General features: G+C 43.1%; 1 protein-coding gene across 3 annotated transcripts in view; it reads right to left on the bottom strand.

Moving 5' to 3' along the window:
- CNTFR (ciliary neurotrophic factor receptor) overlaps positions 1-6839 on the bottom strand; it is a 440906-nt gene extending 434067 nt beyond the window's left edge. For all 3 annotated transcript variants that reach the window (XM_075842688.1, XM_075842662.1, XM_075842668.1), the window contains exon 1: positions 6676-6839. The gene's annotated coding sequence lies outside the window, so the exon portion shown is untranslated. The remainder of the gene's footprint in view (positions 1-6675) is intronic.
- Between the last annotated feature and the right edge of the window lie 19916 nt (positions 6840-26755).

Below are 26755 nucleotides of genomic sequence, written 5' to 3'. Positions count from 1 at the left end.
TTCTTGTATATAGCGGGCAGTATTATAGTAGTAATATTCTTGTACATAGGGGCAGCATTATAGTAGTTATATTCTTGTATATAGGAGCAGTATTATAGTAGTTATATTCTTGTATATAGGAGCAGTATTATAGTAGTTATATTCTTGTATATAGGGGGCAGTATTATAGTAGTTATATTCTTGTATATATAGGAGCAGTATTATAGTAGTTATATTCTTGTATATAGGGGGCAGCATTATAGTAGTTATATTCTTGTATATAGGGGCAGTATTATAGTAGTTATATTCTTGTACATAGGGGCAGTATTATAGTAGTTATATTCTTGTATATAGGGGCAGTATTATAGTAGTTATATTCTTGTATATAGGGGGCAGTATTATAGTAGTTATATTCTTGTACATAGGGGGCAGTATTATAGTAGTTATATTCTTGTATATAGGAGCAGTATTATAGTAGTTATATTCTTGTATATAGGGGCAGTATTATAGTAGTTATATTCTTGTATATAGGGGGCAGTATTATAGTAGTTATATTCTTGTACATAGGGGGCAGTATTATAGTAGTTATATTCTTGTATATAGGAGCAGTATTATAGTAGTTATATTCTTGTATATAGGGGGCAGTATTATAGTAGTTATATTCTTGTATATAGGAGCAGTATTATAGTAGTTATATTCTTGTATATAGGGGCAGTATTATAGTAGTTATATTCTTGTACATAGGGGCAGTATTATAGTAGTTATATTCTTGTATATAGGGGGCAGTATTATAGTAGTTATATTCTTGTATATAGGAGCAGTATTATAGTAGTTATATTCTTGTATATAGGAGGCAGTATTATAGTAGTTATATTCTTCTACATAGGGGGCAGTATTATAGTATTTATATTCTTGTACATAGGGGGCTGTATTATAGTAGTTATATTCTTGTACATAGGAGGCAGTATTATAGTAGTTATATTCTTGTATATAGGGGGCAGTATTATATTAGTTATATTCTTGTATATAGGGGGCAGTATTATAATAGTTATATTCTTGTATATAGGGGACAGTATTATAGTAGTTATATTCTTGTACATAGGAGGCAGTATTATAGTAGTTATATTCTTGTATATAGGGAGCAGTATTATAGTAGTTATATTCTTGTATATAGGAGCAGTATTATAGTAGTTATATTCTTGTATATAGGGGCAGTATTATAGTAGTTATATTCTTGTATATAGGGGGCAGTATTATAGTAGTTATATTCTTGTACATAGGGGGCAGTATTATAGTAGTTATATTCTTGTATATAGGAGCAGTATTATAGTAGTTATATTCTTGTATATAGGGGGCAGTATTATAGTAGTTATATTCTTGTATATAGGAGCAGTATTATAGTAGTTATATTCTTGTATATAGGGGCAGTATTATAGTAGTTATATTCTTGTACATAGGGGCAGTATTATAGTAGTTATATTCTTGTATATAGGGGGCAGTATTATAGTAGTTATATTCTTGTATATAGGAGCAGTATTATAGTAGTTATATTCTTGTATATAGGAGGCAGTATTATAGTAGTTATATTCTTCTACATAGGGGGCAGTATTATAGTATTTATATTCTTGTACATAGGGGGCTGTATTATAGTAGTTATATTCTTGTATATAGTAGCAGTATTATAATAGTTATATTCTTGTATATAGGAGGCAGTATTATAGTAGTTATATTCTTGTATATAGGGGGCAGTATTATATTAGTTATATTCTTGTATATAGGGGGCAGTATTATAATAGTTATATTCTTGTATATAGGGGACAGTATTATAGTAGTTATATTCTTGTATATAGGGGGCAGTATTATAGTAGTTATATTCTTGTATATAGGGGGCAGTATTATAATAGTTATATTCTTGTATATAGGGGACAGTATTATAGTAGTTATATTCTTGTATATAGGGGACAGTATTATAGTAGTTATATTCTTCTACATAGGGGGCAGTATTATAGTAGTTATATTCTTGTATATAGCGGGCAGTATTATAGTAGTTATATTCTTGTATATAGGGGACAGTATTATAGTAGTTATATTATTGTATATAGGGGCAGTATTATAGTAGTTATATTCTTGTATATAGGGGGCAGTATTATAGTAGTAATATTCTTGTATATAGAGGCAGTATTATAGTAGTTATATTCTTGTGTATATGGGGCAGTATTATAGTAGTTATATTCTTGTATATAGGGGCAGTATTATAGTAGTTATATTCTTGTATATAGGGGGCAGTATTATAGTAGTTATATTCTTGTACATAGGGAGCAGTATTATAGTAGTTATATTCTTGTATATAGAAGCAGTATTATAGTACCTATATTCTTGTATATGGTGCAGTATTATAGTAGATATATTCTTGTACATAGGAGGCAGTATTATAGTAGTTATATTCTTGTATATAGGGGCAATATTATAGTAGTTATATTCTTGTATATAGCGGGCAGTATTATAATAGTTATATTCTTGTATATAGGGGACAGTATTATAGTAGTTATATTCTTGTATATAGGGGACAGTATTATAGTAGTTATATTCTTCTACATAGGGGGCAGTATTATAGTAGTTATATTCTTGTATATAGGAGCAGTATTATAATAGTTATATTCTTGTATATAGGGGACAGTATTATAATAGTTATATTCTTGTATATAGGGGCAATATTATAGTAGTTATATTCTTGTATATAGGGGGCAGTATTATAGTAGTTATATTCTTGTATATAGGGGGCAGTATTATAGTAGCTGCTCTTGGCAGCTCATATACAGCACATTACTCAGCAGGGGGTGACATTGGAGAGGAAACAATGCACAGTGTAAAGAGAATTGCAAAAAAATTGCTCCTGAAATGTTTTTATGTGACTGGGGACATTTCTGCTCCAGTCCTGTCAGTATTAGTAATGACTGGAGTTGCACTTTGTCCTCTACCACTTCCCTCTCATATAGACACTGGAAGGTTTCCGATATAAACTCTTTACATGTTCCTGAGACTATTCCTTCCACTTTGTTAAGATCTCAGGAGTGAATGCAGCAACAGAAAGTGTTACTTTGAAATACTGTGAAATTACATTCACCTCATAAGGAAAAATTAAACCGTGTATGGGCCAAGTCTGTGCAGCAGCAAGTAACACTCCACAGGTAGAGTAGACCTGGGGGCAACATCGTCCTCTGGCCTTGAAACGGTTAATTCAGCGAAGCCAAGTTACATTGTTTTTATTGAAGAGTTTTTATCTGACTTTTTCATTCTGTTCATGTTAAGCACGAAAACAGACAGATGACAAACAGAAACCCCCTCCACCCCCCGCAAGACACGGACAAAGCGGTTACCAGGAAAGTCCTGTCACTTATCATGTCTTGTTTATGACGAGGGGTCGGAGCCAGGAAAAATATAATACAACAGTCTACAGCGCCATGTAAAGCAGAAACAATCTATACAATGTACCTCAAAAGCAGCGTCAGGAGAAGTCTATAAATCTAGATCAATCTACCTCCATCTTTTGTTCTTGCCCTCTTCACATTCTGCCCTGGGTGATTTTAATTAGTTTAACGCTGGTTCCTGCCATCACTAGATATATATGTAGGCTTAGTCCCAGTTCTGGGTGTATGTGCAGAGTAGGGACCCACCTTACAGAGGTCGCCTTGTCATGGCAGGTGGGCTCACACAATTTGATCAAAAATGTGCACTAAGAACCTCCCTATTATAAGTAGATTTAGCTTTAGTGCATATTTATTTATATTTAGTGGCTTAGGTGGCATTAGTGTTCACAGTGTGCTGTCGCCATTTTCTTGTAATCTATCTATCTATCTATCTATCTATCTATCTATCTATCTATCTATCTATCTATCTATCTATCTATCTATCTCATTACTATCTATCTATCTATCTATCTATCTATCTATCTATCTATCTATCTATCTATCTATCTATCTATCTATCTATCTATCTATCTATCTATCTATCTATCTATCTCTATCTATCTCTATCTATCTACCTACCTATCTATCTATAGGTATTTTATGCAAGAACTTACTAAAAATATACAAATGAAGATCTGTAGAGATATAGCATAATAAATGCATCTGTTTTGTACATTATTATTTTTTTTACGATAAGTCACAATTAAGTTTATCAGAGAGAAAGAAACATTTCTGAAACATCTTCAGTAGAATAATCTATAGGATTTATAGAGAAGATTACAGATAAGCACAATCATCAAAAAGTTATATATATTCTTAAAATCAAACTTTGTGAATCAACCAGTGGCCCCAGTATATTTCCCTACACCAGTGACCCAGTATCTTTCCCTTCCCCACCAGTGACCCAGTATCTTTCCCTTCCCCACCAGTGACCCAGTATCTTTCCCTTTACCAGTGACCCCAGTATATTTCTCTTCACCAGTGACCCCAGTATATTTCCCTTCATCAGTGACCCCAGTATATTTCCCTTCATCAGTGACCCCAGTATATTTCCTTTCCCCACCAGGAACCCCATTATCTTTCTCTTCCCCACCAGTAACCCCAGTACATTTCCCTTCACCCGTGACACGAGTATCTTTCCCTTCACTAGTCACCCCAGTATCTTTCCCTTCAGCAGTCACCCCAATATCTTTCCCTTTCCCACCAGTCATTAAGTAACCCTCACCGGTTAACGGCAGAGCCCTGCGTATCAGCAGCAATTAGACGTCATGTGGAAAGGATTCATGTTTCTGTAAATATTCATTTACTTCCCCATAGAGCCGTTCTTGGAATAGCGCACATCTTTAGTGTCCACGTCTCCTGCTCTCCCACAATCAGTCTTAATAAACTTGAGGAAATCCAGCGACTGAGTTTATAACAAAAAAAGAAATAAAAAAAAAACAAACAATAAAACAGATACAAGAGTTCAAGGCGGGAAACAAACCATTATTACTCTGCCGTGATGGAGAAGAACCGTATCAGCGAAGAATCACAGGAGATACAAAGTAACTACAGACAACATCAGGACTAATGATCTAAATACTAAAATAATTGCACCCCGCGCCCAGCAAAGACGGACCACAGAAGAACTTCCAAAAACGAATGCCCCCTTCCACATCTGATGTATTGATAACTTGTCATGTGCAGATCGGACGGCTCCTGGATCCACGGGATCTTATCAAGAACGAGGAGAGAAGTACGAAGAACAAGCAAAGAACTTGAGACTCCTGAGAAGGATCGACCTCAGAATCTGGAACCGTCAGCGGCTCCGAACTGACAATAAACAATCACATTTTATAGCCACCATATTGGAAGGGATTGATTATAATGCTGACTACATTTCGTACGTGTGGCGAAAATAAATAAATCGACATCTTAAATTCACCGTGCCCCAGATACGAGTCACGATTACGCCACAACCGACTACAAGCCACAAGGCGACCATAAATCGGAGCCAATCATCTCTGCCACAGATGTAACCGTTATGGACGCTTGTTTTGGGTGAAAACCTGTGCCCGATCGGGACATCAACGGCAGAAAGTGGGCACAACTTCAATGGCTGGAGAGGTCGGATCCGATAGTTTCGGTTTTGGATTACGATTTCGGACGCTTATTAGTGCTCGTATTGGCAAAAAAAAAAACATTTAAAAAAAAAACGCAACGCCGTACGGTCTGGACGAGAGAGGGGGCAGCTCCGGAATAACTCGTCACAGTTACAAAATTCTGGAAACTTGATTTTTGCTCGTTTTACTTTTTAAACATTTCTAAAAGAAACTCCAGAATTTTATTTGGATTTCCCCCAACATTCCGAGCTGGGAGGCATCCTGGTAAATAAGGAGTTAACGCTCCAAGTGCCGCAGCGTAAACCAATTATTTTTTTTTTAAAACGACTGATTATTTAACCCTTTATCGACAGCAACGCACTTGTTAAAAAAAAAACAAAAAGGGTAAAATGAGGTCGGTGGCAACGTAAACAGCCGGCGCTTAACACCGATAAATGTTTTCCTGTGACCCGGAGAGAAATCACACACACAGGCGAGACCCACACAGCCCGGCTTTGAAGTGCGCTTTATAAGGGAGTGAATAGCAGCAGACCCTATTAAAAGGAAAATATGACAATTAGGAGGCTGCCAGCTCCCCGCCTGGTAACATTGAGCAGGCACCACAGCAGCGCAGAGGAAGTGTTGCTGGCACCCGGGGTGCAGGAAGCAACATCCCATACATGTACATAGACTGGATGTATACAGGGAGCTCTAGATGGACACAATGTATCCAAAGAATAAATATTAGGTCTAAAAAAAATAAAAATAAACAAAATGTAACAAAGTCAATGTAATCAATCCACAGAGCAAAGGTCCCGGTACACACTGGCATGAAGTCCCAGCTGCCCCACAGCAGTGCCAGGCAGAGTCCAGGGCACAGGAAGGGTCCTCCGCTCTGCAGCTGGTGATGAGTCTGGACAATGACATAAAAGCCTCTCTTATTCTGCTGCCACTCCCTTTCAAGTTTAATGGCTCAGCAGCTCTTCCTAAAACTGCATCACTGCCCTCCAGACCATGCACCAGAGATGGCAGCACCCCAGATGCCCACATCCCCAGGGCACCCTCCTGCCAGCAGCCAGACTTTGCAGCATCAATTGTGCCCTTGCATTGGCCATACACATGTAGGATCAGGGCTGGGGTCTACTTACAGTGGGTGTAGGGGCTGCAGCTCCTCCTGGATCCCCCTGCTCTGTCACCATATATCCAGCACTTCCCAATGGGCTCCTGGAAGCCTCCACTGCACCAGCTATACACGATTTAGGCTCTTTTAAACTCACACACACAACCCATGTGACTGAGGAAGCCACTGACAGAGAAGGGACTGCAAGAAGACCAGATCTATGTACCAAGGAGCTGGGGAGAAGCTGCAGCGGGCGCCCCCTGGCGGCGGCGGCCGGTACTGCTAGGGAGCAGGGACTATTTCACTGCCAGATCAACCTGTTGGGCACAAGCAGCTGGTGATGGGGTGTCATCTGAACCCCGCTATTCTTGAGTCATTCAATAGTCAGATCTGTGTTCTTGGGGTTATGTGCCAGATGCTGCAGATTATACACCCCTTATATTATGACAAGTCACCCAGGAGGCTGCAGGGTGAGGGTAGATGGGTACATGTCCTTATTATCTACAGCAGGGGGATTCTGCAGCTTTTAACACATTATATGTCACTGATTGACATAAAGTCACTTTCTCAAAGAGGTTCTGCAGCAGCTGCGTTGTGTAGTCTACATATTTATGTCAGTGCTGCCCAACCTGTGGCTCTCTGGCTATTGAAAGAGGTTCTGTAGCAGCGATTCCCACCTTTTTATTTAATAAGAGGTTCTGCAGCAGCTGGGGTGGGAAATGATTAGGTACTTTTGCTAGTGAGTTAATCTATAGTATATTATACACCCTGCATCCAGTGATGTACATATGTGGGGGTGGGGGTACTAATAAGCATGTCCATATGCCGCCGCTGCAGCTTCATGCCACCTTAGTATCCTGGCACAACCTGGCTTTCGGTCCTGTGAATGGGGAGATCCCCTGTGCTGGTTTACAAGGGTCATATACGGTCAGTCTATGCTGAGCCCCTCTTTTCATGTGTCCATAACAGCTGGATGAGCTGCCTGTATGGTATATACACCCGCTGCTGCAGAACTTCTTTGAGAAGGGTAAGATTTACCAATTGGTTCACGTGAAGCTTTCCCTCCACTTAAAAAGGAGTTTCCTTGCAGCTGCAGAACCTCTTTTAAAAGGAGGGAATAGGAGAGCACCAAAGAGGTGGAACAGGTGGTCAATGTAGGAGCCACTTATCTGCCAGTGGAATCAGCCGTGGGGGCCCCACAGGTACCAGGACCCTCTGCACCCCATGTGTCATATCATAATCCATCAGTGGGGCCCCACAGGTACCAGGACCCTCTGCACCCCATGTGTCATATCATAATCCATCAGATGGGCCCCACAGGCACAAGGGCCCTCTGCACCCCATGTGTCATATCGTAATCCATTAGAGGGGCCCCACAGGCACCAGGACCCTCTGCACCCCATGTTTCATATCATAATTCATCAGTGGGGCCCCACAGGCACCAGGACTCTCTGCACCCCATGTGTCATATCGTAATCCATCAGTGGGGCCCCACAGGTACCAGGATCCTCTGCACCCCATGTGTCATATCATAATTCATCAGTGGGGCCCCACAGGTACCAGGACCCTCTGCACCCCATATGTCATATCATAATTTATCAGTGGGGCCCCACAGGCACAAGGGCCCTCTGCACCCCATGTGTCATATCGTAATCCATTACAGGGGCCCCACAGGCACCAGGACCCTCTGCACCCCATGTGTCATATCGTAATCCATCAGTGGGGCCCCACAAGCACGAGGACCCTCTGCACCCCATGTTTCATATCATAATTCATCAGTGGGGCCCCACAGGCACCAGGACTCTCTGCACCCCATGTGTCATATCATAATTTATCAGTGGGGCCCCACAGGTACCAGGGCTCGCTGCACCCCATGTGTCATATCATAATTCATCAGTGGGGCCCCACAAGCACCTGGACCCTCTGCACCCCATGTGTCATATCATAATTCATCAGTGGGGCCCCACAGGTACCAGGACCCTCTGCACCCCATATGTCATATCATAATTTATCAGTGGGGCCCCACAGGTACCAGGGCTCGCTGCACCCCATGTGTCATATCATAATTCATCAGTGGGGCCCCACAAGCACCAGGACCCTCTGCACCCCATGTGTCATATCATAATTCATCAGTGGGGCCCCACAGGTACCAGGACCCTCTGCACCCCATATGTCATATCATAATTTATCAGTGGGGCCCTACAGGCACCAAGACCCTCTAAACCCCATGTGTCATGTCATAATTCATCAGTGGGGCCCCACATGCACCAGGAACCTCTGCACCCCATGTGTGATATCATAATCGATCAGTGGGGCCCCACAGGTACCAGGGCTCGCTGCACCCCATGTGTGATATCATAATTCATTAGTGGGGCCCCACAGGTACCAGGACCCTCTGCACCCCATGTGTCATATCATAATCCATCAGTGGGGCCCCACAGGTACCAGGACAATCTGCACCCCATGTGTCATATCATAATCCATTAGTGGGGCCCCACAGGTACCAGGACCCTCTGCACCCCATGTGTCATATCATAATTCATCAGTGGGGCCCCACAAGCACCAGGACCCTCTGCACCCTATGTGTCATATCATAATCCATCAGATGGGCCCCACAGGCACAAGGGCCCTCTGCACCCCATGTGTCATATCGTAATCCATTAGAGTGGCCCCACAGGCACCAGGACCCTCTGCACCCCATGTGTCATATCGTAATCCATCAGTGGGACCCCACAGGCACCAGGACCCTCTGCACCCCATGTGTCATATCAGAATTCATCAGTGGGGCCCCACAAGCACGAGGACCCTCTGCACCCCATGTTTCATATCATAATTCATCAGTGGGGCCCCACAGGTACCAGGGCTCGCTGCACCCCATGTGTCATATCATAATCCATCAGAGGGGCCCCACAGGCACAAGGACCCTCTGCACCCCATGTGTCATATCGTAATCCATTAGAGGGGCCCCACAGGCACCAGGACCCTCTGCACCCCATGTTTCATATCATAATTCATCAGTGGGGCCCCACAGGCACCAGGACTCTCTGCACCCCATGTGTCATATCATAATTCATCAGTGGGGCCCCACAGGTACCAGGACCCTCTGCACCCCATATGTCATATCATAATTTATCAGTGGGGCCCCACAGGTACCAGGGCTCGCTGCACCCCATGTGTCATATCATAATTCATCAGTGGGGCCCCACAAGCACCAGGACCCTCTGCACCCCATGTGTCATATCATAATTCATCAGTGGGGCCCCACAGGTACCAGGACCCTCTGCACCCCATATGTCATATCATAATTTATCAGTGGGGCCCCACAGGTACCAGGGCTCGCTGCACCCCATGTGTCATATCATAATTCATCAGTGGGGCCCCACAAGCACCAGGACCCTCTGCACCCCATGTGTCATATCATAATTCATCAGTGGGGCCCCACAGGTACCAGGACCCTCTGCACCCCATATGTCATATCATAATTTATCAGTGGGGCCCTACAGGCACCAAGACCCTCTAAACCCCATGTGTCATGTCATAATTCATCAGTGGGGCCCCACAGGTACCAGGACAATCTGCACCCCATGTGTCATATCATAATCCATTAGTGGGGCCCCACAGGTACCAGGACCCTCTGCACCCCATGTGTCATATCATAATCCATCAGTGGGGCCCCACAGGTACCAGGACCCTCTGCACCCCATGTGTCATATCATAATTCATCAGTGGGGCCCCACAAGCACCAGGACCCTCTGCACCCTATGTGTCATATCATAATCCATCAGATGGGCCCCACAGGCACAAGGGCCCTCTGCACCCCATGTGTCATATCGTAATCCATTAGAGTGGCCCCACAGGCACCAGGACCCTCTGCACCCCATGTGTCATATCGTAATCCATCAGTGGGGCCCCACAGGCACCAGGACCCTCTGCACCCCATGTGTCATATCAGAATTCATCAGTGGGGCCCCACAAGCACGAGGACCCTCTGCACCCCATGTTTCATATCATAATTCATCAGTGGGGCCCCACAGGTACCAGGGCTCGCTGCACCCCATGTGTCATATCATAATCCATCAGAGGGGCCCCACAAGCACGAGGACCCTCTGCACCCCATGTTTCATATCATAATTCATCAGTGGGGCCCCACAGGTACCAGGGCTCGCTGCACCCCATGTGTCATATCATAATCCATCAGAGGGGCCCCACAGGCACAAGGACCCTCTGCACCCCATGTGTCATATCGTAATCCATTAGAGGGGCCCCACAGGCACCAGGACTCTCTGCACCCCATGTGTCATATCGTAATCCATCAGTGGGGCCCCACAAGCACCAGGACCCTCTGCACCCCATGTGTCATATCATAATCCATCAGATGGGCCCCACAGGCACAAGGGCCCTCTGCACCCCATGTGTCATATCGTAATCCATTAGAGGGGCCCCACAGGCACCAGGACCCTCTGCACCCCATGTGTCATATCGTAATCCATCAGTGGGGCCCCACAAGCACGAGGACCCTCTGCACCCCATGTTTCATATCATAATTCATCAGTGGGGCCCCACAAGCACCAGGACCCTCTGCACCCCATGTGTCATATCGTAATCCATCAGTGGGGCCCCACAGGTACCAGGACCCTCTGCACCCCATGTGTCATATCATAATTCATCAGTAGGGCCCCACAAGCACGAGGACCCTCTGCACCCCATATGTCATATCATAATTTATCAGTGGGGCCCCACAGGTACCAGGACCCTCTGCACCCCATGTGTCATATCATAATTTATCAGTGGGGCCCCACAGGTACCAGGACCCTCTGCACCCCATGTGTGATATCATAATCGATCAGTGGGGCCCCACAGGTACCAGGGCTCTCTGCACCCTCCATTTGTGATATCATAATTCATCAGTGGGGCCCCACAGGTACCAGGGCCCTCTACACCCCATGTGTGATATCATAATTCATCGGTGGGGCAACCAGAGGGTTTAGAAGTTGAAAGACCCAGGGTAGACTGGCAACTTTTTCTGGAGGGGTCTGGGCCCCTAGTATAGTCATGAACCCATCATGTTTGAGCAACATTTATCTGTCATTTATTTCCATTTTTTGGGTACCGTGTACTTAAACATGCCGAGCACTGAGGGGCTCTGGCCCGGCCCTCCGCACTGCCCACATGTCCATTCAGTGCCTGCAATGTGGTCCCAAGGCTGCAAAGAGATTAGCACTGAATTGTGACAACATGATAACTGGGCTATAAAGTGATGCCACTATATGAGTCATCGTGTCCTGTGTGGTGTGATGTCATCATAGACGCGTCATGTGACCTAATGATATCATTTCTATCTTCATACGTCGGCATCGCACAATCAGTATTAACCAAAAACTTCTTATTGTAAGAGACACAAGAGACCAGACGCTGCCCCCAGAGCTTGCAATCTAAGCGATGACATCACACTTTACCACGAGCGTGTTTTTGGAAGTTCTATTTGTGGGCAACTCGATCTGACCTCAACTAAAGAACCTGCGACACGTTAGTTACAAATCCACATTCTCTCCAGAGTATAACTATGGCGGTGGCGCTGGGCCTGTGAGTCGCCCCGGTGCCGCTTCCTTGGGGGTGTCGCCGACGTCAGCCTCACGATGTTTCTTTTCTTCTTGCGTGCCTTATAAATCCTGAACGTGCTTTGCCATCGATACGTGTTTTGGCAGAAAGGATTTTCATTTACAAGCGGCCGCGCGTTTATATCCTGAACGTTTTCCTTAAAGTAAAAAACAGAGATTCGGAAACTTTTTTTTTTTCCACCGTTGGTAACCTGATCGCACACGGGGCTGAATGGCGGCAGTTAAAGGGTCAAGATGGAGAGAGGTGCCGGCGCCACTGACCAGGAAGTTTCTGAAGCTGACACGACTGTCGGGGGCGCGCGGACCGCTGTTGCGGGGGCCAGGTGTTAAACACATGACGGTTACTCCATACAATATGTCTATCAGTGAAGACGTAGCCGAGGCTTACAGCGCAGGTTCACTCAACATCAGTTTCCAATTTCCATCTAGATATTATCTCCATGTAACGCTGAGTGACTTTACTTTTCTTGTACGGATCTTTAGTTACATCATTCCTTATACTCCAGTCACATCCAGAGCTGCAGTCACAATTCTAATGTTACATACATCAGAGCTGCATTTACAGTTCTGCTGCTACATCATGTCTCATACTCCAGTCACTGCCAAAGCTACACTATTATTTCTGTTGTTACATCTTGGCTCATGCTTTAGTCACAGTCAAAGCTGCAGTCATTTCTGTTGCTACATCAAACATTAAGCTGGCCATAGAGTAGACATAAGATAGCTGCTCAGTCCTCACTTTCCCCATCTGGAGGCCTGCATACAAATTAGATTGTCAGTGGATCCTACCATTAATCTAGTGTTTATGGGCAGCTTTATACTCCAGTCACATCCAGAGCTGTTTGCATGAATCTGCTGTTACTTTATGTCTTATACTAGAAACACATCCAGAGCAGAATCAACAATTCTGACTCCAATAAACCCCTATCATCCCTTGGTTCACTCAATTATTACAGGATTCTGACAGAAAACTACTACACTAAACCAGCAGGGGGCAGCAAGGTGATATGAGGTGCTGCAGCCTGGTAGATAACAGGAAAGCAATAGATTTGTAACTGCAGCTTTGGATGTGACTAGAGTATAGGAGCTTCTGTTGCTCAGCAAAGGGCAGTCACTCAGGTTTATATTTGGATTTATCCTGGACAATCCTGTTTACAAGCGGAGCTGCTCTAGATGTAGTCTCTTTGAGAAGAAGTGAGGGTGAGTGACAGGATGCTCCCCATTCTGCTTCATAAAGAGGTTCTGCAGCAGCTGGAGTCTATGCCTTAATAACACAATGTTCCTGCTATTCACCTGCTACTGTAGATGATTATATCTCTATGAGATGACATCTCAGCTTGTGGCCTGGTGCATTTAGGGGGAGAATCTCAGCAGAGGATACGTCTGATAAGGCCATGTTCACACCTCGCTAACATTCCACCAGCAATGCGTGTGAACAGGGTGTATTATACCCCATTATCTGTAAATACCCACAGAGAGTGTGAGTGAGAGTGTGTGTGTGTGTGTGAGTGTGTGAGAGTGTGTGTGAGAATGTGAGTGTGTGTGCGTGTGTGTGAGAGTGTGTGTGTGTGCGTGTGTGAGAGTGTGTGCGTGTGTGAGAGTGTGTGTGAGCGTGTGTGTGTGTGTGTGTGTGAGAGAGTGTGTGTGTGTTTGTGTGTGAGAGAGTGTGAGTGTGTGTGAGAGTGCGAGAGTGTGTGAGAGTGTGTGTGTGTGTGTGTGTGAGTGTGTGTGCATATAGGGAGTATATATATATACTCTATATAGTGAGTGTGTATATCCTTTACAATATGTATGTATATAGTGAGTGTGTATACATACCATATCTGTGCATATAATAAGTGTGTGTACATATACTTTATGTGTGTATATTGTGAGTGCGTGTATATACTATATGTGTGTATACAGTTGCTGTGTGTATATACTGTACTGCATGTATATAGTGAGTGTGTGTGTATATACTGTATGTGTGTATATAGTAAGTGTGTGTACATATACTTTGTGTGTATATAGTGAACGCGTGTATATACTGTGTGTATACAGTTAGTGTGTGTATACACTGTACTGTATGTATGTATATAGTCTGTGTGTGTATATTCTGTATGAATGTATGTATACAGTGAGTATGTGTATATATACTGTACTGTATGAAAGTATGTATATAGTTGGTGTGTATATATTGTATGTGTGAATACAGTGAGTTTGTTTATATACTGTATGTGTGTATATATTCTGTATGAATATATGTATACAGTGAGTGTGTATATATACTGTACTGTATGGAAGTATGTATATAGTTGGTGTGTATTTATTGTATGTGTGAATATAGTGAGTGTGTATATATTCTGTATGAAGGTATGTATATAGTCGGTGTGTGTATACACTGTATGTGTGAATAGAGTGAGTGTGTTTGTATACTGTACTGTATGTAGATATATAATGAGTGTATATAGTGACTTTGTGTATGCTGTATTTATATGGTGGTTCGTGTGTATAAACTGTATGTATGCATATAGTGAGTGTTTTTACTATACATAGGATACAGATTAAGAAAACAGTATATATGTGTGCGCTATCATTATAAGATAGTACATAGTTACATATAATTACACATAGTTACATATAATTACACATAGTTACATATAGTTACATACATTATAGTCACACAGTTAAATATAATTACATACATTATATATAGTTGCATGCAGTTATATAGTTACATATAGTAAACATACATTATAATGACATAAAGTTATAGTTGCATATAGTTACATACATTATAGCTATATATTTGCATATAGTTACATAGTTACATAAACTACATACAGTTACATAGTTTCGTAGTTATATACAGTTACATACCGTTACATAGTTGCAGATTTACATATACAGTTACATAGCTATATATAGTTACATATAGCTACATGGTAACAGACATAGAAATGGCTGCATATACATATAGTTACATAGTTACAGATTTACTTATAGTTTCATAGTTACAGATTTATATATAGCGACACATAATTACATAGTTCATAGCTATATATAGTTACATATAGTAACAGTTATACATAGATGCATAGTTATAAAAAGTTACATATATATATATATACACTTACATGGTTACATAGCTATATATACACTGTAGTTACATATATTTACATAGTTATGCAAAATTACACAAAGTTACTTATAGTTACATACAGTATAGCTACATATACATATAGTTATGTGGCTATATATAGTTACATATATTTACATAGTTACAGATTTACATATAGATATATAAGTCCTTCAATCTTTTATACGTACAAACCTTAGCGTACCCAGAGGAGGCAAAAACCACCCACCAGAGACCCGTCTGCCATAAAGTAGAAAATTCCTTCCTGCCCCCTACTGGTTATCGGAAATATCCCCGGGTTATCATTCTATGGCAGTGACCGGTTTATTGAGTTCCTTAGGGAAGACGTCTAACCAGGGGCGTAACTAGGAAAGACTGGGCCCCATAGCAAACTTTTGACTGGGGCCCCCCCTCCCCTGGGTGTCACACAACCCCCCTTTCTTGTAGATAGTGCCTTTTTTACAGCCCCCTGTAGATAACGCCATACAGTCCCCCCTGTAGATAACGTCATACAGCGCCCCCTGTAGATAACGCCATACAGCCCCCCCTGTAGACTGTATGGCGTTATCTACAGAGGGGGGACTGTATGGCGTTATCTACAGGGGGCTGTGTGGCGTTATCTACAGAGGGGGCTGTGTGGCGTTATCTACAGGGGGGACTGTATGGCGTTATCTACAGGGGGACTGTATGGCGTTATCTACAGAGGGGGCTGTATGGTGCCAGCGCCATACAGCCCCCACTGTAGAGAACGCCATACAGCCCCCCTGTAGGGAACGCCATACAGCCCCCCCTGTAGGGAACGCCATACAGCCCCCCCTGTAGGGAACGCCATACAGCCCCCCCCTGTAGGGAACGCCATACAGCGCCCCCCCCGGCAGTGAACGCCATACAGCGCCCCACCCTGCAGGGAACGCCATACAGCGCCCCCCCCTGTAGGGAACGCCATACAGCGCCCCCCCCTGTAGGGAACGCCATACAGCGCCCCCCCCCTGTAGGGAACGCCATACAGCGCCCCCCCTGCAGGGAACGCCATACAGCGCCCCCCTGTAGGGAACGCCATACAGCGCCCCCCCTGTAGGGAACGCCATACTGCCCCCCCCCCAAAAAAAATGCGACCTATAGTGTGTCCTACAAATAACATGCATCCCCTATCCACAGGATATCCACAGGATAGGGGATACATGTGTGATCGCTGGCAGCGATAAGGAGAACGGGGGCCCGAAAGTCCCCCCGAAGTTCTCCATGACAAACCTCGGACTTCCGGCGTCTGCGCAGCTCAATAGAAATGAAAGGAGCGCTGGTCACGCATGCGCACAAGCGCAACCGGCGCTCCATTCATTTCTACGGAGCTGCCGACACAGACCCCGGAAGTCCGAGGTTTGTGATGGAGGACTTCAGGGGACATTCAGTCCCCCGTTCTCCCTATCGCTGCCAGCGATCACACATGTATCCCCTGTCCTGTGGATAGGGGATACATGTATTTTGTTTATTGGCAGAGTGGGGAGATACCTCCCTGCTCTGCCATAGTGTTCAGTGGCGTCCCGCTGTAGCAGCCATAGCGGCTGCTAGCGGAGCCAGCGGCCATGGTGGGGGCCTGTGCCGGCGGGCCCCCTCATGCCGCGGGCCCCGTAGCAGTCGCTACCGCTGCTACGGCGGTAGTTACGCCACTGCGTCCGACCCTTCCTTACATCTCTCCACACTTTCAGCCTTTACTGGCTCCTATGGGAGCAGGTTTCTTTACTCCACAGTTCAGACAGTAACGTTTCCTTTAACTGCAATGACCCCGTGTACAGAGTAAGGCTTCATGCACACGACCGTGCTCGTAATTACGACTCGTAATTATGAGCACGGCAGGGCACGGCCGGCCACGGGCAGCCGGCCGCTTTTGCAAGCCGTGCTCCCATTATAAAGCATAGCAGCACGGCCCGTAAAATGAAAAAATAGAACATGTTCTATTTTTTTAATGGCACGGGCACCTTCCCGTGAGAAAACGGGAAGGTACTCGTGACTAACAGAAGTCTATGGGCCCGTTATTGCGGGTCGTAATTACGACCCGCAATAACGGGTGTTTTTACGGTCGTGTGCAAAAGAACTTACTGCATTGGAGAAGAAAAGCAGATCAAACCAGATCAGATAAAAAAAAAATAAAAAAAAAATTAGACCCCAGATTAGACAAAAGAAAAAAAAAATTCAGACCCCATATCAAATAATTTACTTACCCTTCTTGCTTCCGGTCCGTCTTCAGCTCAGGGCCCAGCATGAGAATGTTGTGTGCGCCTCCGGAGCTGCAGAGGGTAAGTATACAGGCTATAATCTAGTACGTTAATCACCCCGGTAGCCCTGCTAGCTACACCGCTGCCTTTCTTCATAACTGTGAATGTCCTTACCTTATATTAAAGTCTCCCTCCAATTATATATAAAAACAATTATACTGCAGGATTTAGCAAAATAATCATTTTTCTGTATAACTTGTTTAGTGTTGTTTAGTGGATTCTGCTTCTAATTAGTAGCACGGAGGAGCCACGGTCCATTGTGAAGGCTGCTCATGCAGTAGGAGACGGAGCGTTCTGCTCTGTCTCCTAGGCTCCCATCTCCAGTACAGGAGCCAGCACGGTAGAATATAATGCGATCCCACAGTGCTGGCTCCCGTACTGTAGACAGGAGCCTGGGAAACAGAGCAGGACGCTCTGTCTCCTACGGCTCAATCATGAGCAGCCCACAGCATGGGGGGCGACTAGTCCGTGCTAATTAGAAGCAGAATCCACTAACCAAGTACTATGGAAAGACAATAATTTTACAAAATCCTGCACTTTAATTGTTTTTCTATATATTTGAATGTACACTTTAATTTTGTGGCCCTATTTCGAATCTCCGCAACAATTCTTTATAAAAGGGGTAAAAATATAACTTTCTACTCTAAAAGCCTCGTTGAAGAGTAACTAAACTTTCAGAAAACGTCTGACGTGTCATAGTGACACGTCAGCAGTTTTGATCGGTGGGTCCAAGCACTGAGACCCCACCGATCGCTAAAACAAAGTGGCAGAAATGCTTGGGTGAGCGCTGAGCCGCTTGGTTTCTGATCGGCTTTTCTCAGTTGGTGTACGGGCTCAATAGAAGGTCTATGGGCTCGTACACCAACTGCTCAACTTTTCGAGAAAAGCCAATAAGAAATGAATTGGCTCAACGCTCACCCGAGAGCTTCTGCGGCTTCGTTTTAGCGATTGGTGGGGGTCTCAGTGCTCAGACCCCCACCGATCAAAACTTCTGACATGTCAGAAGTTTTTTGAAAGTTTAGTTACCCTTTAATATAAGACAATATCACGTGAGCTTTAGATGCACTAGCCTGGCATTGAGTACTAGACTAGTTTTTAATGAATAAATATATGATTAAATATATCAATAAATCATCCTGAGGACGCAGATACAAGTGAGTGTGGCTGTGGCTAGCACCGCGAGCCCCCTCCGGTGCTATCGACGCCACCGGGCATGAGGGGGCCCATGCCGCCTGGCCCATGAATGAGTGGGCCCCTTAATGGCGTTGGTACCACTGCTAGCGGTGCCACTGGGCATGGGGGTGGGGTGGGGCTGTGTTGGCAGGTGGCATGGGCTCCCTCATGCCGCGGAAAAGCCATACACTGTCCGACTAGTCCTAGCCATGGTTTCGGAATATTTGAAAATAAAAGTGCACTTTTAAATGAGTTTCCTGGGTGCATATATAAAGATTTTTCTGCCCAAAATACTAAAATAATAAAACTATGAAATATACACTTTGTGCAGTTTAAAATATTTTTTTTATTTTTAATCCCCAGAAAACCCTTTAATGCTGGAAGTAAGCCTCTAAACTGCTGGATTTTTTCCTAAACAATTTTTCTTTAACATAATTCCTAAACTATCCCAATTATTCTCATGTCAAGTTGATACAGATGTTATTGATGTTGTCTTGGAAGAGGGGGGTTAGCCTTTACCTAGTGCATGGATGTGGGACTTACCTTGACCTCAGAGTGGAAATGATCATCAGCGCAAACCAAAAAAATCACTAATTAGAGCTATACAGGGGCCAGATGAATAGAGAATAAGCCAATCAGATAAATAGTACACACATACACCAGATAAATAGTACATACAGGAACCAGATTAGTACATACAACAATCAGATAAATAGTGCATACAACCAGATAAATAGTGCACACAGCGACCAGATAAATAGTGCACAGTGACCAGATAAATAGAGCATACAACAATCAGATAAATAGAGCACACAACAATCAGATAAATAGAACATACAACAATCAGATAAATAGAGCATACAACAATCAGATAAATAGAGCATACAACAATCAGATAAATAGAACATACAACAATCAGATAAATAGTGACATACAACAATCAGATAAATAGAGCCCACAACAATCAGATAAATAGTGCATACAACAATCAGATAAATAGAGCATACAACAATCAGATAAATAGAGCATACAACAATCAGATAAATAGTGACATACAACAATCAGATAAATAGTGACATACAACAATCAGATAAATAGAGCATACAACTATCAGATAAATAGTGACATACAACAATCAGATAAATAGAGCATACAACAATCAGATAAATAGAGCATACAACAATCAGATAAATAGTGCATACAACAATCAGATAAATAGAGCATACAACCAGATAGATAGTGCACACAGGAACCAGATAAATAGAGCATACAACAATCAGATAAATAGAGCATACAACAATCAGATAAATAGTGCACACAACAGTCAGATAAATAGTGCATACAACAATCAGATAAATAGAGCACACAACAATCAGATAAATAGAGCATACAACAATCAGATAAATAGAACATACAACAATCAGATAAATAGAGCACACAACAATCAGATAAATAGAGCATACAACAATCAGATAAATAGTGCATACAACATCCAGATAAATAGTGCATACAACAATCAGATAAATAGTGCACACAACAATCAGATAAGTAGAGCACACAACAATCAGATAAATAGTGCATACAACAATCAGATAAGTAGAGCATACAACAATCAGATAAATAGTGCATACAACATTCAGATAAATAGTGCATACAACAATCAGATAAATAGTGCACACAACAATCAGATAAGTAGAGCACACAACAATCAGATAAATAGTGCATACAACAATCAGATAAGTAGAGCACACAACAATCAGATAAATAGTGCATACAACAATCAGATAAGTAGAGCATACAACAATCAGATAAATAGTGCATACAACATTCAGATAAATAGAGCATACAACAATCAGATTAATAGAGCATACAACAATCAGATAAATAGAGCATACAACAATCAGATAAATAGAGCATACAACAATCAGATTAATAGAGCATACAACAATCAGATAAATAGAGCATACAACAATCAGATAAATAGAGCACACAACAATCAGATAAATAGAGCATACAACAATCAGATAAGTAGAGCATACAACAATCAGATAAATAGAGCACACAACAATCAGATAAATAGAGCACACAACAATCAGATAAATAGAGCACACAACAATCAGATAAATAGAGCACACAACAATCAGATAAATAGAGCACACAACAATCAGATAAGTAAAGCATACAACAATCAGATAAATAGTGCATACAACCACCAAATAAATAGTGCATACAACAATCAGATAAATAGTGCATACAACAACCAGATAAATAGTGCATACAACAATCAGATAAATAGAGCATACAACAATCTGATAAATAGAGCATACAACAATCAGATAAATAGTGCATACAACAATCAGATAAATAGAGCATACAACAATCAGATAAATAGTGCATACAACAATCAGATAAATAGAGCACACAACAATCAGATAAATAGAGCATACAACAATCAGATAAATAGTGCATACAACAATCAGATAAATAGAGCATACAACAATCAGATAAGTAGAGCATACAACAATCAGATAAATAGAGCATACAACAATCAGATAAATAGAGCATACAACAATCAGATAAATAGAGCACACAACAATCAGATAAATAGAGCACACAACAATCAGATAAGTAGAGCATACAACAATCAGATAAATAGTGCATACAACAATCAGATAAATAGAGCACACAACAATCAGATAAGTAGAGCATACAACAATCAGATAAATAGAGCATACAACAATCAGATAAATAGAGCACACAACAATCAGATAAATAGATCACACAACAATCAGATAAATAGAGCACACAACAATCAGATAAGTAGAGCATACAACAATCAGATAAATAGTGCATACAACAATCAGATAAATAGAGCACACAACAATCAGATAAGTAGAGCATACAACAATCAGATACATAGAGCATACAACAATCAGATAAATAGAGCATACAACAATCAGATAAATAGTGCATACAACAATCAGATAAATAGTGCATACAACAATCAGATAAATAGAGCACACAACAATGAGATAAATAGAGCACACAACAATCAGATTAATAGAGCATACAACAATCAGATAAATAGAGCACACAACAATCAGATAAGTAGAGCATACAACAATCAGATAAATAGTGCATACAACCACCAAATAAATAGTGCATACAACAATCAGATAAATAGTGCACACAACAATCAGATAAATAGAGCATACAACAATCAGATAAATAGTGCATACAACCAGATAAATAGTGCATACAACAATCAGATAAATAGTGCATACAACCACCACATAAATAGTGCATACAACAATCAGATAAATAGTGCACACAACAATCAGATAAATAGAGCATACAACAATCAGATAAATAGAACATACAACAATCAGATAAATAGTGACATACAACAATCATATAAATAGAGCACACAACAATCAGATAAATAGTGCATACAACAATCAGATAAATAGTGACATACAACAATCAGATAAATAGAGCATACAACAACCAGATAAATAGAACATACAACAATCAGATAAATAGTGACATACAATAATCAGATAAATAGAAAATACAACAATCAGATAAATAGAGCATACAACAATCAGATAAATAGAGCATACAACAATCAGATAAATAGTGCATACAACAATCAGATAAATAGAGCATACAACAATCAGATAAATAGAGCATACAACAATCAGATAAATAGTGCATACAACATCCAGATAAATAGTGCATACAACAATCAGATAAATAGAGCACACAACAATCATATAAATAGAGCATACAACATTCAGATAAATAGAGCATACAACAATCAGATAAATAGAGCATACAACAATCAGATAAATAGAGCATACAACAATCAGATAAATAGAGCATACAACAATCAGATAAATAGAGCACACAACAATCAGATAAATAGAGCATACAACAATCAGATAAGTAGAGCATACAACAATCAGATAAATAGAGCACACAACAATCAGATAAATAGTGACATACAACAATCAGATAAATAGAGCATACAACAATCAGATAAATAGAGCACACAACAGTCAGATAAATAGTGCATACAACAATCAGATAAATAGAGCATACAACAATCAGATAAATAGAGCACACAACAGTCAGATAAATAGTGCATACAACAATCAGATAAATAGAGCATACAACAATCAGATAAATAGAGCACACAACAATCAGATAAATAGAGCACACAACAAATCAGATAAGTAGAGCACACAACAACCAGATAAATAGTGCACACAACAGTCAGATAAATAGTGCATACAACAATCAGACTCCACAGTGTTCTCTGTTTCAAACGACCTAGACAAGGCATCGGCCCTCACATTCTTGTCGGTAGTGGAGTTCGAACCGGAACTGAGCAAAGAACAACGACCACCTGGCTTGACGAGGATTCAGCCGTTGAGCTGCCTGTAGATAGTTCAGGTTCTTGTGGTCCGTGAAGACCAAGATAGGATGAGCTGCGCCTTCCAGTAGGTGTCTGCACTCCTGCAGGGCCAGCTTCATGGCCAGTTACTCCCGATCCCCAATCAAGTAGTTGCGCTCTGCGGGAGAAAACAACTTGCAATAGTAGCCACATACCACAGTCTTGCCTTTCGAACCTCTCTGGAAAAAAAGTGCACTGACACCAACAGAGCAAGCGTCCACCTCTAATGAAAACATCAGGGTGATGAAAAATATAGAGGCTGACGTGAAGGCCTTTTTTAAGGTTTTAAATGCGACTTCTGCTTCTTGAGTCCACACCTTTGCATTCATGCCCTTTTTAGTGAGGGTGGAGATGGGAGCTGTTAATGAAGAGAAGTTGGGAATGAACAGCCGGTAGATACTGGATTAATGTTAATCAAGCAGAATCGCTGTGTATGTGGCTGCAGATCATGTTCTAGTAAGAACGCGATTCTGCTGTCTAAATGAATGGAGAGGCGTGCATGATGCCGATTGGTCAGCGTCATACACTCCTCTGTACAACGCCCACTTGGTCAAAAGTAAAAATATGCCCACTTTGGCATTAAGCAACTCATTAGCATAAACCAAAATCGCTCCTAACGTTGTGAAAATAGATCGTTTTTTTTAAATAAAAAGCATTACTGTCACCTACATTATAGCGCCCATCTCCTTATGTAGGAGATAGGGCACTTATAATGTGGTGAAAGAGACTCTTTAAGCCTTGGGGGCGTGGCCATTCCAGGACAGCCTTTACCTTCTAAGGGTCCATTTTGAGGCCCTGATCGGAGAGGATATAGCCCAGGAAGGGTAGAGACTTCTTTTCAAACACGCACTTCTCAAGCTTGGCAAAAAGATGATTCTCCCTTAATCGAAGCAACACCTGGTGGACATGACCCTGATGAGTCACAAGATCTGGGGAAAAAAATCAAAATGTCATCGAGATACACCACAACATAGACAGAGGAGATCACGAAAAATGTAATTGACAAATTCTTGAAACACCGCAGGGGCGTTACACAGGCCGAAGGGCATGACTAGATATTCGTAGTGTCCATCACGTGTATTATATGCAGTCTTCCACTCGTCACCCAGACGAATCCGGATTAGATCGTAAGCCCCCCGCAGGTCTAGCTTAGAAAACATTTTTGCCCCCCATACGCGATCAAACAGTTCCGAAATCAAAGGCAATGGATACCTATTCTTCACCGTGATCTGGTTGAGGCCTCGGTAGTCAATGCAGGGTGGGAGGGATCCATCTTTCTTCTTGACAAAGAAGAACCCGACTCCGGCCGGGGATGAGGATTTACGTATGAAGCCCCTATCCAGATTCTCCTTAATGTAGGCTGACATAGACTGGGTCTCAGGCAAGGGGAGAGGGTATACTCTACCGCGAGGAGGAGACAAATTAGGAACTAGGTCGATAGGGCAATCATACGCTCGATGTGGTGGTAATGTCTCTGCTTCCTTCTTGTTGAAGACATCTGAGAACAGAGAGTAACAAGTAGGCAACCCTGCCAGTGACTGATGCGGAGGAGACTGAGGCGGATGGACATGCACCAGACAGTGGTCGAGACATTTGGGACCCCACTGGAGAACCTCTCCAGAGTTCCAATCCAGGACTGGGGCGTGTAGAAGGAGCCAAGGCAAACCTAGCAGCACAGGGTTGACGGCCTTGGGCAGGACAAACAGAGAGATGAGTTCAGAGTGAAGAACTCTGACTTGGAGTCTTACCGGCTTGGTCACAGACAAAACTGGGTCAGGTAAAGGCAGTCCATCTACCGAGGCAATGATAAACAGCCTTTCCAGCAGAACAGTGGGCAACTGAAGAAGATCCACAAGGTCCTGGCAGATGAAATTGGCAACAGAGCCAGAGTCTAGGTAGGCAGAGACTGGATGGGGCCTCTCGCCAGCGATGATGGTCACAGGAATTAACAGTTTGGAGGAGAGTTCTCCATTAAATGCAGTATCGCCCAGGGTTGTCTCTCCAACCAATCCTAGGCGTTGGTTTCTTTTGGCTTCTGGGAACACAGATGCACGACATGGCCAACGAGGCCGCAATATAAACAGAGTCCAGAGATTCTCCTGCGCTGTTTCTCTTGAACAGACAGTTTAAGCCGATCCACCAGCAACGGAACCACCGGTGGAGTAGTAGAAGAAGGCAAAGGGGTTGCTGGAAGTTGGGCCCCAGTCTAGAAAGCAGTCTCTCCTGTCGAATCTCTTGAGATCTCTCTCTGAGCCTTATGTGCACTCGAGTAGCAAGTAGAATCAGGTCGTCCAAGGCAGGTGGAAGATCTCGAGCAGCAAGTTCGTCCTTGATCTCGGGCGATAGACCATGCCAGAAGGATGCTACCAAGGCCTCATTGTTCCAGGACAATTCTCCTGCCAGGGTCCGGAACTGGATGGTGTATTTGCTCACGGAGGAGTCCTCCTGTCGAAGGTTAAAGATAGCAGTGGCTGCCGACGAGACTCGTCCAGGCTCCTCGAATATGGTACGGAACAAATGCACAAACCCCTGGAAGTCTCGGGTCTCGGGCCCCTGTAGTTCCCAGATTGGATTCGCCCGCGCCAGGGCCTTGCCGGCAAGTAGAGACATAATGAAGGCGATCCTGGCTCCGCCTGAAGGAAATGCTCGGGCGTGCAGAGTGAAGTGGATATGGCATTGATTCAGAAACCCCCTGCACGTACTTGCATCACCATGGAACCGAGGTGGCAATGGCAGCGAGAACCGAGGATCCGAACTGGAGCTGCCAGGAGGTGTAGCAGGAGGGTCTATCGGAGGAGCTTGCATAGAAGTGGAGAAGGAAGTAGCTAGTGCCCCTAGCTGCTGTGTCATGGGGTCAACTGCCACAAGAAGTTGATCTTGTCGTGCTCGCAGATCCTGCAGGTCCGCCTGCATGGCTTGGGAGGGTGACAGGCCTTTGAATTGACCAGCGGGGTCCATGGCTTGAGCGTACTGTCACGGCGCGGGGTGTGGACCCACTGGGCCATACCATGTAGCGGGATAGCAGCTGGCCAACTAGGTACAAAACAATGTCTATAGTCCAGAACGGGTACCTGAGGCAATGTAGACAGTAGCGGTGACACAACTTGACTTTCACTGTAGACGGCACAGTAGATGCAGCGGAATACACAACTTAACTTTCACTGTAGATGGCACAGTAGATGCAGCGGAAGACACGACTTGACTTTTACTGTAGATGGCACAGAGGCACGATAGCACGGGATACAGGGTACAGGCAGCAGGAACGGGTAACGCTGGGAACTAGAAAACACTGGGTGACCATTTTGCAAGACAAATATTAGGTAGACAACAACGCTCAGGCAAGGATCAAGTGGGCAGAGCCCTTTTTATAGTCCAGCAGCATTCTGGGCTAATTATTGACTAATGACAGCTGGACGCGTACTGGCCCTTTAAGGCCATGCACGCGGGGACACGCGCGCCCTGCGGGA

This window comes from Rhinoderma darwinii, chromosome 1 (assembly GCF_050947455.1).
Source record: "Rhinoderma darwinii isolate aRhiDar2 chromosome 1, aRhiDar2.hap1, whole genome shotgun sequence".
Lineage (NCBI taxonomy): Eukaryota > Metazoa > Chordata > Amphibia > Anura > Rhinodermatidae > Rhinoderma > Rhinoderma darwinii.
Note: the sequence above shows the minus strand (reverse complement) of the source record. Positions and strands in the feature narration are given on the sequence as shown.